The sequence below is a fragment of the Lolium rigidum genome, chromosome 7 (genome assembly GCF_022539505.1).
Source record: "Lolium rigidum isolate FL_2022 chromosome 7, APGP_CSIRO_Lrig_0.1, whole genome shotgun sequence".
Lineage (NCBI taxonomy): Eukaryota > Viridiplantae > Streptophyta > Magnoliopsida > Poales > Poaceae > Lolium > Lolium rigidum.
This window is the reverse complement of record NC_061514.1, coordinates 253,674,835-253,688,709: the sequence shown is the minus strand read 5'-3', so window position 1 is coordinate 253,688,709 and position 13,875 is coordinate 253,674,835. Positions and strand designations below refer to the sequence as shown.

Genomic DNA, 13,875 nt, shown 5'->3' with positions numbered 1-13,875 from the left:
CCATATGTGTTGGAGCTGAATGTTACCATTTCATGGTACCTCGCTAACTTTGTTCGAAGTTATGCTACTGACAATATGCATTATCCTTTAGCTGTTCTCTTTAGTCCTAAAATATATGCTAAGTTGTAAATTTAGTTCCACTCACTCTATATGCCTTTTGTTGATCCTTAATGCAGCGTACATTTATGTTTTCTTTTCAAACAGATTAATCTTTTACTCATTCATCCAAATTGCTGGTGCATCAGTGCATGTTTCTTAGCAGATATCTGCATCTCTGTCAGTGCACCAGACCATGCAGTCTATATATTTTACTTGGAGAGCTGATATAGATGCCACCAACCAGTAAATACCCATTTGAGGTATCCTTTACTTCATTTTCTCCTGTACCAGTTTGTATATGTATTTACTTTAAGTTTAGATAAAATTTGGTGTTTCTCTTCGCTCGATTTATTAATATATGGGTTCAGACAATAGTGCATTCTTTTTGCTTAGACTAATCGTTGTAGCTTATGCTATAATCAAAAAGTGTCATTTCCCCGCATTTTGACTGCATCTATATGACTGCAGTAAATAAACACTTCATCTTGTGTGCCGACCCGTTCTTATGTGGTCATGCAATGAACTTCTCAAATTAAAATGTTTTTTAGCTTTGCAAACTGAGATTCGATGTTTGCAATCTGATGGGATTGTGGAGTTCATATGTTCGAAAGTATTAATTCTTGCAGTTCATCTTCAAAATTTATTGACATGTTTTTTGTGCACATTAAGGTGATGTGAGCTTTGCGGCCAACTTCAGACGCTAGGCGTCACTCCTGTTGGTATTTAAGTTTTTGATAGACTTCAACATACTGTCTTCATTCTTTAATATGTAAGTTCTTTTCCGTTCGAACTTTGGAAGTGATATCTCATATCAAGAGAAACATTGGTGTAAATTTATAAGTTCTTTTCCATTGGAACTTTGGAAGTCATATCAAGAGAAACATTGGTGTATATTGTGACATATGGATTAAATAAACTTGATCACTTAATATTTCTATCTATGATATGCGTCTATTGTTTTAGTTCCCTGATGATCCCACATGATGTATCAAATAGAAGACACGAAGGGTAATAAGTTGTCTACACATACCTTGCAAATAGTAATGTGCTGTTGTACAATTAACTGAATGCCGCATTTTGGTTCCTGCATGTTGCCTAGAATTTTCCTTTGTTTTGTTTGTAAAGCCTGGTTATCCTTTCACAATTTATCACTCTCTTGAAAAATGATCGCAGCTAAATCACCCTAATGATTACTTTATTTCCAAGCAGCTTACAAAAGTCCCAACTCTCCGACTGAAGGAACTGAAAAACAATCAAATTTTCGTAGCCACAACAAGAGTAAGTGTCCTTTTTTTGGAAATTACTTTTCTTATTGTACCTACCAAACTTGCATACACTAAGTGGAACATTCTTTTTTATGTGATGTCCGATTTATTCTCGAAGCGTGCTTCTCTTTCAATCAATGGAAAATGGGCTTCTTATGCTTGAGTAAATGAACCCGAAATGTGCATTTTGTCAATCCTCATACCATGTTATTCAATAATTTTTTTTATCTCAAGGTTGTCTTTTCTCTGAACTGTAAATGGCATCAGGGTTTTTAAGTTGATGCTTCCTCTTCATGTCCATGTTGTCTTTCAGACACAACGCATGGCACTTCGTGGCGATGTGATTGTACTTTCGCTGCTACTGCTTGCCTCTCTTCAGGATATCGTGAGGAGTGGTCTCTGCCCCTTTGTGAGGCTGCAGCCACGTGACGTGTAGTTCTCAGTTTCGATATATATTGGTAGAATGCTTACTGTTGGCGTGTAGTTCTCAGTTTTTAGGACTTTACAGATTGTTTACTGGTTCTCTGTAGTACATCTGTTTATCCCCATTGATAAATTCCATTCTTGAAAAGTTGAGACATTTTCATGTTTGAATATGCAATGTAATTGGCTCTTGGTTTATTTCGATGTTTGTTTGTACATTGATTTAACGGATTTTCCTTGACCCTTTTATTGACTATAGATGACAGAGCTCCTGCTATTATTATTGAAAAATAACTCAGGAAAGGGAAACTTAATTAATTAGATGTATGTGCATTGCATGATGTTATGTAATGGTGTTAAAGGAATCTCTGCAATAGGTTCAGATCAAGCCAAGCATCTGCTCTTATTTCTCTTGTTCCCCTTCAGTTCAGATTTTAGAATCATTCCTCCACAGGTTTCCCCACTAGCTGATTTCTGCAATATTTATTTTGCAGTTTCGGCATATTAATCATTATTATACACATAGAAATCTTCAGGGTGTTTTTATTTATAATTTACATTCCCTCATCAGTTAAGATATAATTTATAGGTAATTTTTGCTATGAATTTGTTGTCCTCTGATGTGTGCAGATTCCAGTCACACTAATGAGCTGTCCAACCATGCCAGAAGGGCAAAAGCGACAAAGTTCAAGGAAACATTGTGGTAAAGTCCCATTTGGGGCATGTTGTTTGTTTTATCTAATTCATTTTTGATTGAGTCTGGGTGCTTAATGATGGGTCTTAGAGATTAATGGAGGGCAAAAGTGTATGGAATTAATAGATAAAATAGTTCTCATGTCATGGAATCAAGATACTGAACAATCTGCTAACCTGTAAATATCAGATATTCTGCCACAGGCCACCAGATGAAGAAGAGTTGTATCTTGAAAAACCACTTCGCCGTCACCCGGCAGGATTGTGCTACTCCAACACTACTACTTGGATGCTAAGGTAACACCTCTCAGCAATTAGTGGTTGTTATGGCTGTGGTGGCCAAGATGACAATTACGTGTGTCTAAGATGACAATTGTGTTGTTATTTACTCAAGCTATGGTATTTCTTTTTATTATTAGTGTCCCCCCCCCCCCCCACAAAATTCCGATTTACGTTGTTCCTCCCTTGCTATCGGTAAATCTGGGTGATTTTCTTGCAGCAACTCATCGTGCGCTAAAATTCGCTTATCTGAGCTATGGCAAGATATGTAGGTATGCCAATTCAGCCTCAATCATATTAATGCCTAAATCTGCATATTTGGAGGCGTCCATGCCAGTGACTGACTAAATCCCATGACAGCGACCAATAGCGCTGACTAAATCATAAATCCTAATATGTGTTCTTCTGTTTTGCAGATTAACTCGACTTGGAGTGCCATGGCCGATGGAACGACTAGAGCAAAGCACAAGAAGGTAAGCTTATGCAGCCTTCGTAGCGTTGATATTCTGACATGCCAATTTGAAACATGGACTGAACAATGGACTTTTCAACTGCATTTTGTTCATATCCTTGTCTAAGAATGGTGGCCGGCTGTAGCTGATCTCATTGTATCACTTTTGCAGATGCAGGTCATTGGTGCGTGTTACTCCGCTGGTGAGCATCAAAGAAAATCATGAAGATTTTTTTGTACCTGCTTCCATTGGTGAGCTCTAAAAATACTGCCACTTAAAGCGCTAGAATAACCTTGAGAGTACTACTCATTTACTCTAGCTCATCTAGGAGTTGAGGTTGGATTTATCAATGAGATTTGATTTTTGTCTGTAAGAGTTGTCTGGTATGCATTATTGCATACGTCCTAGACCACGTCCAACATACTTGATCTGTTTTTTTTTCCTCATTTTGTTTCCAATTACAGTATCATTAATCTTTGGCTTTATATTAGAAAAAATCATGCCTCCTTTTACAGATCAGAAGCATCTACGGATCCATGAACATGCCCTCCTTTCTTTCAATCATGGTGTAAAATATGTGATCGGTTATTGCAACAAGGTAAGTTATGATAAATGCATATATGTACATGTTCCGCTGCTCAGTATATATAGTGAAGTCCCGTTGGCGTATGTATTAGTACTTATTGTGCTTCTCTATCTAAATAGGGCTATTTATTTTTCAGAATTATCCCTTTTTCCTTTTTTCAATGGTTTATATACTTTCCCTTAGAAAGTTGGTTCTATGTTTTTCCTCGTGCAGACATGATTTTTTCTACGAACGAAAGCACATTACGACTTCAGCAAATTTCTTGCCGTAATTACTTCGAATTTTTTTATGAAAAGAGTTCATGGAATAGTTGAATGATATGATCCCTTGGCATGAACTAATCAAGAGTATTAGCCAGAACAATGACCTGAAAAATAAAAGGACCTGGGTTGCTAATCAATCTGTTATGACATAGACCTGACAGTTTACATTAGGTGATTCATCCTCTGATGGCTTTGGCTACATCTCCATTGCTGGTGCATCCGTTACAAGGTGTGAGGCAAGTAATTCATGTGAAGGTTCCAACACATTCTGCAGTTTGAGGGGCCACCTGTGCATTGCATCGGATGTAGTGCAGGTGTTGTCTTCCTTCACAGAATGAGTATCTAACTCCAATTTATTAAATTGGTAACAGGGGCATTCTTCATATACATAGGTCAATAAACAATAGTTCAGACTATTGTTGCATTGTTTGATTCAGATAAATTCAGTAGAGAGTACTTACGGAAGCAGTATCAGGTGTCGTTATAGTTCACAGGCTTTGTTTTGGTTTGTCAAGTCTTTGTCATTCTCTTATACCTTCTGCTGCTCTATTTAAGAAATGATAAGTTGAATTATTGATTATCAGGGCCAGTTAGTTGCTCACTTTATCACTGGGTAAACCTATTAGTTGTTGGCATGTTGTGGTGCATCAGTGGTCTAAAGTTGATATCTCTTTTATTTGAATGCGTGGATTTTCTTTACACGTAAATTGTGTTTTCACCATGGAAAGAAGTTTGTCATGTATTGCTTTATTTTTCCTTCTATAATGGCCTTCATTTGTACTTTTTTTTGATTGCTTCCTTGGAAGAATGAGCTGAATACCTTCACTATACACACCGGTTGGTAGATTCTAGCAATGTTTTTTTTCTTCATGTTCCCTCTTTTGATATTGTTGCCACTCCTTCCTTCGGTAATTTTTCCATCTGCATATGTTATCAAATTAGGTTACCCCTGCCATGTCCACGCCTCCTTTAGCGGCTTAGGAAATTAACTGATGTTTCGATGGATGGCTCATATTCAAAGTGCCAAATACATTCCTCCAATTTCACATATGTGAATATTTTTGTTTCGGTCAATCACATATGAAGTTAAGTGTGACCAGGTAATCTATTCAGCCATCATGTGTGCTTTGCCTCATTTCTATATTGCTGAATAAAGTTGTATCATTCTTTTCTAAAATCTGCTGCCTTTAATTCAGGTCAGGTCACTCCAATAGGAAATACATATTATTGTCCTAAAGCTGATCATATTTAGAACTTTAGGCTTCAGATAGATGTTTAGGAAGCACCACATTAATTCATGGACTCAGACTGATAATGAGTGTATTCAGTCTGTGACAATTGTGTTTTTGTTGCCAAGTCCTATAAATCCATTTTATTTGTGCTTAAAGTTTCTTTAGAAGGATATACTGAAAGGTTTCTTAATGGCATGAGAGCACTCAACTATTGTTGTAATGAGACATAAATAGTAAGGTGAAGGGTCATACAAGGTTACTGTTCCATCCATTGATGCGGTTCATCGTTGGTAATGAATTGTTGGTTTGATTTGTGTATTTTGTAGTGGCCAAAATTTATTATTTTTTTGTTATGTGGCGATAGAGCATACCGATTTCATAGAAACACCTTGAGGTTCTTTCTTCTTTGGACAAACTGAGTCGGTTGTTGTTATTTCTCTATTTCCTTGAATGTATGTGTGCTACTCCGATGGTGATTTTGTTTGTTTTATCCTAATATCTTCCTATTCAATTCTTTTTCTCAAAGCTAAGACATGTATTAATATTTGTGCGAAATCCACGGGGTTTTTCTATTCACTTCATTTTCTAAAAGCTAAAACATGTATTAATATTTGTGCGAAATCCACGGGATCGTGCGCCAAGGCGCACATCTAAATCTAGTGAGGAGAGAGCGGGGAGCGTCTCGTGCTCGTGTCTGCGAGCGAGTGAGAGAGGTCGCAGGACCTGGACGCGAAAAGAAAACGATGAAGGGCTTTCCTAAAAACAGCAAAAACAGCAGGCAGCGGGGGTGTGGAAGAAAAACTGCCAGGGGCAGGCTGGGAGCCGGATTAGGGAAGTCCTATACACCGACCAGGTTGGGCAGACACCGCACAGCCTGGTCGGGTAATGGGCCTGTCCCATTTAGCTTTTTTCGTTTCCTCTTTTCTGTTTTTTTATTTGTTTTTCTGTTTTATTCCTTTTCTTTTCTATTTATCTTTTTATTTTGTTCAAATTGACAAATCTAAATCCGAAAATGTGACAAATTCCAAAACGTTGAAATTTGAAAATTATTCAAATTCGAAAATTGTTCAAGTATGTAAATTATTCAAATTCGAAAAAGTTCAAATTCGAATAATATTGAAATTGGGAAGTTTTCCATATAAAAAATCAAATATAATTTTTAAAATTTTGAAAAGTTTTAGATTTTTGAATAGAAAATATAAAAATTTTAAAAATGTATAAATTTTAAAAAAATAGATTTTGAAAAAAATTTGTTTTCTGAAAAAGTTTAGATTAAATTTTGAATTTTAATGTAAAAAGAAAAAAGAAACAGCAGAAAAGGAGAAAAACAGAGAAAAAAACGTGACTGGGCCGCCCAACAACCACGCTAGGGGGTGCGTCACCTGATCCGCGCCGACCATGGTGGTTTATAGAAGCTCCCCCGAATTAGGGGCGAATCCTATTTATCGCTCGCGTGCGTGCGGGAATACGCGGACGGGGTGTCCACTTGAGCCGTGCCCCAGTAAGTGCATCCTGGTTGTTTTTAGTCCAGTTCTTCAGCTTTTTCCGTTTTTTTCTGATTTGCACTATTTCTTTCCGTTCTTTTGTCTTTGTTTTGAGCAAACTTCGCTTTTAAGAAAATTTTGAATTTGGGAAATTCTGAATTTGAGCAAATTTTGAATTCGGACAGATTTGAATTTGAGCAATTTTCGAATTTGAAATTTTTGAGCAAATTTGGAATTCGAGTAAATTCGAATTTGAGAAATTTGAGAAATTGGCCAAATTCCAAATTCAATAAAATTCTGAATTCGAACAGATTTGAATTTGAGCAATTTTCAAATTCGATTTTTGTGAAAATTTTGAATTCGAGCAGATTTGAATTTGAGCAAATTTTGAATTCGAGCATATCCAAATTTGAGCAAATTTCAAGTTCGTGTTGGAGATATGCCCAAGAGGCAATAATAAAATGGTTATTATAATATATCTTTGTGTTTATGATAATGTTTACATACCATGCTATAATTGTATTAACCGAAACATTGATACATGTGTGTTATGTGAACAACAAGGAGTCCCTAGTAAGCCTCTTGTATAACTAGCTTGTTGATTAATAGATGATCATGGTTTCGTGATCATGAACATTGGATGTTATTAATAACAAGGTTATGTCATTATATGAATGATGCAATGGACATACCCAATTAAGCGTAGCATAAGATCACGTCATTAAGTTATTTGCTATAAGCTTTTCGATACATAGTTACCTAGTCCTTTCGACCATGAGATCATGTAAATCACTTATACCGGAAAGGTACTTTGATTACATCAAACGCCACTGCGTAAATGGGTGGTTATAAAGGTGAGATTAAGTATCCGGAAAGTATGAGTTGAGGCATATGGATCAACAGTGGGATTTGTCCATCCCGATGAAGGATAGATATACTCTGGGCCCTCTTGGTGGAATGTCGTCTAAATAACTTGCAAGCATATGAATGGTTCATAAGAGACCACATACCACGGTACGAGTAAAGAGTACTTGTCAGGAGACGAGGTTGAACAAGGTATAGAGATACCGATGATCAAACCTCGGACAAGTAAAATATCGCGTGACAAAGGGAATTGGTATCGTATGTGAATGGTTCATTCGATCACTAAGTCATCGTTGAATATGTGGGAGCCATTATGGATCTCCAGATCCCGCTATTGGTTATTGGTCGGAGAGAGGTCTCAACCATGTCTACATAGTTCGCGAACCGTAGGGTGACACACTTAAGGTTTGATGCCGTTTAAGTAGATATGGAATAAGGAATGGAGTTCGAAGTTTTGTTCGGAGTCTCGGATGGGATCCAGGACATCACGAGGAGGTCCGGAATGGTCCGGAGAATAAGATTCATATATAGGAAGTCATATTCCAAGTTTGGAAATGATCCGGTGCATTTATGGCAGGTTCTAGAAAGTTCTAGAAAAGTCCGGAAGAAATCACCATGGAAAGTGGAGTCCCGGAGGGACTCCACCTTGCATGACCAGCCAAACCCTAAAGGGTGGAGTCCCAGGTGGACTACACCATAGGTGGCCGACCACCCCACCTAAAGGAAAGGTGGGAGTCCCACCTTGGGTAGGACTCCCTCCTTGAGTAGGTTTCCCACCTATGGGAGATTTTGTTGTTGGGGTCTTATTCGAAGACTTGGACTACAACTCTTGGGGATTTCCACCTATATAATGAGGAGAAGAGGGAGGGGCAGCCACTCTTGGCCGCACCACCTAGGGCTGCCCATGGCCGGCGCCCTAGCCACCCCCTCTCCCCAAACCCTAGCCTCCCCTCCTCCACATAATACTCCCGCAGCGCATAGGCGAAGCCCTGCCGGAGTTCTCCACCACCACCGCCACCACGCCGTCGTGCTGCCGGGATTCCGAGGAGAATCTACTACTTCCGCTGCCCGCTGGAACGGGGAGAAGGACGTCGTCATCAACACCGAACGTGTGACCGAGTACGGAGGTGCTGCCCGATTGTGGCACCGTCAAGATCTTCTACGCGCTTTTGAAAGCGGCAAGTGATCGTCTACCGCAGACAACGAGAGCCTCCTCTTGTAGGCTTTGGAAATCTTCAAGGGTTAGTCTCGTTCATCCCCTCGTTGCTACCGTCTTCTAGATTGCATCTTGGCTTGGATTGCGTTCTCGCGGTAGGAAATTTTTTGTTTTCTATGCGGACGAATCCCATCAGTTCGAGCATATTCAAATTTGAGAAAATTTCAAATTCAAGCAATGCACCTAGTCTTTCCGTTTTTAAAAATGTACCATCTTCGAGCATGGAACGGAAACATCGAGCGAACCTGGTGATGTCGAACGTGTGAATAGTCTACTTGGTTCGCCTCCCGTTCAACATGGGCTAGGCCCATCTGGATCGACCTAGTTAGCGTATGCTACAACAGCACGCTAACTAGCGATATATCATATATAGGGCAACCCCGGATTAGGGTTTGGAAGGGGAGGACCGGGTGGACCTTAGGTGGGCTGGCGGTGGAGGACCAAGGAAGACGGCCAACTGGGCCTGGCTGCCCTGGTTCGACTGGGAGGTCTTCTCCCTCTTTTTTATTAAAACATTTTCCTGTTCTATTTTCTTGTTTTAAACCCATTACCAAATTGTTTTATATAGAAAAATAAGCAGAGAAAATATATTTCATTTGAAATAAAAAAGAGGGGATTAACTTAGCAATAAAATAGGATTTAGTAAAAATAATTAGAGTTTAAAAATATACAAGATGCCATGATGATGCATAAAACAAAAAGAACAGGCAAATAGGATTTTCCTTAGCCATTACATCTCGCCACCAAGGCGTTGTGATGAAGGCCACTGGTTGAGGTTGGAGGAGCACATAAGTCGCGCCGCCAGCCAATTTATACCCACTAAGATCTTCACACCGCCGTGGTGGGGCCGACCCGTGTGAGGGAAAATAAATGGGACGTGATCTTTTTTCTCCGCCCCCTCCTCCTAGAGACGTCGCAGGGTTTGCATGGTATCTCGTTTTCCTTTGTTTCCAAGAGCTGGACACTAGACAGGGAAAGAAAAGAACTCGAACGTGTTGGTATTTGTATGCCGAAACGAAGGAAGACTTGAACGGGAGAAGCAAATCTTGCACTTGTGTTCTTCACTTCTTCTAGGAAGTTGGGGTGGGCAAATCGGTGGGGCCGTGAATTGATGGTGGGGTCGAACACCGAGGGGTTGGTCGGTCGATGCAACATTTTGAGGGAGCAAAATTCAAAACCATCTGCGTACGAGCAGTGCGCGAGGAGGAGATTGGAGAAAAGACAAAGCGAAACACACAGTAAGCGGAACCCAGAACCACTTCGTCTTTTTTAAGTATATATAGGAGAGGAGGTAATTGCACCGGAGGTGCACAAACTTGCGTTTCGGGTGCATTTTAGTACACAAACTTGAAAAATGTGGTACACTGGTGCAACAACTTGTTTTTCGGGTGCAATTTGGTACACAACCAATCAGAGCGCGACACATGGACACTCCAGCGTGGAAAAGAACCAGGTCTTCTCCGTGCTGTCTTTCTAATTCAACCTCACTCCAGATGCTTGGTCGAGCCGCACCAGACCGCGCGCACCTTGTCAAGCCTGGGTATTTCCTCGATCAGCGCGACGCACTTCCTCCATCAGCGCCGCTGCACCACCTCTATCGAAGGCAGTTAGCGACGCGAGGACGACGACGGCGTCGGCGACACGACGCAGATGGCGAACCAGCCCCGCCTTCGGCTCTGGAATGAGGACCCACCGGAGTACTGTAAGCCTCCTCTGTTTTCCTCCTCGTTCTTCCTCCTCTGTTTTCCTCCGCCATGGCCGTGCCTCCGACGACAGCTAGGTTAGGGTTGTTCGATCCGTGATCTGAGACGCGGAACACGTTGCTATGGGTACGTAGGTGATCTCCATGCGTTTTGGAGGATTGGTATCGATTGTTTGGTCCAAATCGAAGTGTCTTGTTTTGGGATCCGCCTCTTTTTCGGAGAATTGTGCGGCTTCCCGTGGATGATCTAGCGAGCGTTAGTACAATATGAAGACCTCATTCCACACTTGGTAGTCTGGTTGATCGTTTCGAGTAGAAAATGGGATTGAATTTGCAAGTTTTAGTCGAAAACGATGATGCACAAGTTAGCCAAAAAAACCGCAAAAAACTGCACCTTTCAAACTGAAACTGTCAAGTTCAGTTTCAGGGAATAGTTTGGAGATGAAGTTACTTCATTGAGTGCATTGCATTGTTATATGAGTTAGATAGTTTGTTGCATTGCATTGTATTATGGGGTTTTTCTGCCAAAATTTATTTGGGTTTTGTGCTGTCCCATATTATAAGACATTTTTTTGGCAATTGATAATTTGCTTCTTATTTTGTGCAATGCAGATGACTTGGATAGTTTCTCACTTTCAATAGAGCATGGTGGTTTATTCTGTGGTATGGGCAAGAATTTGCAGTATGCAGCTGGAAATGCAGATTGGTTTGACCATTGTAGCATTGATACATTTTCTGGGCTATGGATAGACAATTTCTTGGGTCAGCTTGGGGTTGTCATTGACTCCACTACTTTTCTGTATTGGAGTCCAACTGGAGGTCTAGATCAAGGGTTGGTGTGCATTCAGAGTGATGCTGATATCCTTGCCATGACAGCTTCATTGCAAGGACAGGAGAGGAAAGAGTTGTATGTTCTTGTTGATCATAGCAATTTCCTGCAAGTTGCTAGGCCAGAAAATATTGTTGCTTGGGAACCACCAGCTGACAGGGATAGACCAGGGGAGAGGGAACCACCAGCTGATGACAATGATCCACCAGTTGAGAGAGTGCCTGTAATTGTGAGGGAACCACCTTTGAAGAGAAGGAGAGATGGAGATGAAGAAGGATGTGATGAAGAAACAGACAGTGAGTTCTATGACTCTGATTATGATGCTGAGGACGGTGATGATGACATCTTTGATGCTCATGTTGATAAGGAGGTGAATGACCATAATGAGCACGAAAAGATAGTTGAGCAAGAAGATGATGCAGGTCTAGAGAATGAAGATATTGCACTGACCAGTGAGCAGAAGCTTGAGTTAAAATACAAGTTCAGCTACTTCAACCCTGAGGTTGATATTAATGATCCTCAATTCAAAATAGGCATGATATTTGACTCCATGAAAGAGTTGAGGAATGCTTTAACTGTGTACAGCATCAGAAGGAGAGTGAGGTTGAAGAAAACAAGAAATACAGCCAAGAGGATAAATGCACATTGTGCTTGGGAGCATGGTTGTACAATGTTCATCAATGCAGCATGGGATGAAAGGAAGAAGGGAATTGTTGTCAAGAAATATGAGCCCAACCATGTATGTGAGTCTGTATGGGAACTGAAAGTGCTTACTGCTCCATTTTTGACCCAGTTTTTCATAGATGAGTTTAGGGATAATCAGAAGATGGATCTGTCGACATTTGCAACAAAAGTCCAGAGAAAATTCAACATGTGCCCAAACAGATTTAAATTGGGAAGAGCAAGGAAGGAAGCACTGACAATCATCCATGGAGATGAGGCAGAGCAGTTTAGGCAACTCAGAGATTATGGTAATGAGATGTGCAAAAGGAATCCTGGGTCCACATTTTTTCTGACCACTAATCATGCCATGGATAATGAAGATTTGGAACCAAAAGAGCACCTAGCAACACTTTACTGGTCATATGATGCATGTAAAAGAGGATTTCTTAAAGGATGTAGACCATTTATATGCTTGGATGGCTGTCACATTAAAACCAAGTACAAGGGTCAGTTGTTAACAGCTGTTGGAATTGATGCAAATGATTGCATTTTCCCCATTGCATTTGGGCTTGTAGAAGTGGAATGCACTAGCTCATGGGAATGGTTCCTTCAAACCTTGCGAGACGATCTGCAGATCAGTAACACAGGTTATTTCACTATAATGAGTGACAGACAGAAGGGACTAATTAATGCAGTCCAAAAGATTTTCCCTGATTCCGAGCACCGCCATTGTGTCAGGCACTTGTATCAGAATTTTCACAAACTAGACAAAGGTGAAACTTTGAAAAATGATTTGTGGGCTGTTGCTAGATCCACAAACATTCCAATGTGGGAGAAAAACAGTGAAAAGATGAAGAAAGACAGTGCAGATGCCGCCAAATGGATTGAGGCACTGCCTCCCCACACATGGATCAAAGCTTTTTTCATGGATTTCCCTAAATGTGACATGTTACTGAACAATCACTCTGAAGTTTTAAACAGTTACATTTTGGAGGCCAGGGAAATGCCTATGTTGTCCATGATGGAGACAATATTCTACCAGATCCTACATAGAATTGTAAGTAAGCAAGAAGAAGGAGCAAAATTCACTGGTACTATCTGTCCCAAGATCAAGAAGAAACTAGATAAATTCACAGAGTTGAAGTAGCTGGAAATGGTTTGTATAAAGTTACCACTGGAGAGAGCCAACGAATTTACAATGTTGACATGGTGACAAAAACATGTGATTGCAGGAGGTGGCAGTTAAGTGGAATACCATGCCACCATGCAATAGCTTGCTGCAGGACACATAGGATCAGCCCTGAATCATTGGTGCATAGCTGCTACAGCATAGATACCCACAAGAAGGCATATGCATACAACATGGTGCCTTTGAGATCTAATGTTCATTGGGAAAAATTAGGTGGAAATACAGTGTATCCTCCACTGTTTACCAAGGTAATGGGCAGGCCCAAGAAGAATAGAAGGAAGACACCAGAAGAGAAAGAGAAGGATGGAGTTAAGTACTTGAACAAGGCAGGTGTGCCAATGCATTGCTCTATTTGTGGAAAAGCAAATCACAATAAAAAAGGGCATGCAAAATACTTGGAAGCTCTGAATTTGAATGGAGGTGTTGACATGGAGGAGGAAATTGATGATCCAGATGACCCATCAATACTAGAGGTGCAGTACAATTACAAGTATTCATGTCTTGTTTAATTTTGATATGTCTCCTATTATGACATTTTATGTTTATGCAGCACATTATTCCCCAAGAAAGAGATGAGAGGTTGGATCCAATTAATTCTATGGATAGCATGGTGTACCAACTGGGACAGGAGGTAAT

General features: G+C 40.2%; 1 long non-coding RNA gene across 1 annotated transcript; it reads left to right on the top strand.

The window, feature by feature from the left end:
• Positions 1 to 3,180: 3,180 nt before the first annotated feature.
• LOC124669588 lies at positions 3,181 to 4,133 on the top strand. Its single transcript, XR_006992255.1, has 3 exons — positions 3,181 to 3,232; positions 3,383 to 3,413; positions 3,727 to 4,133. It is a non-coding gene; the product is annotated as an uncharacterized LOC124669588 (long non-coding RNA).
• Positions 4,134 to 13,875: the final 9,742 nt, after the last annotated feature.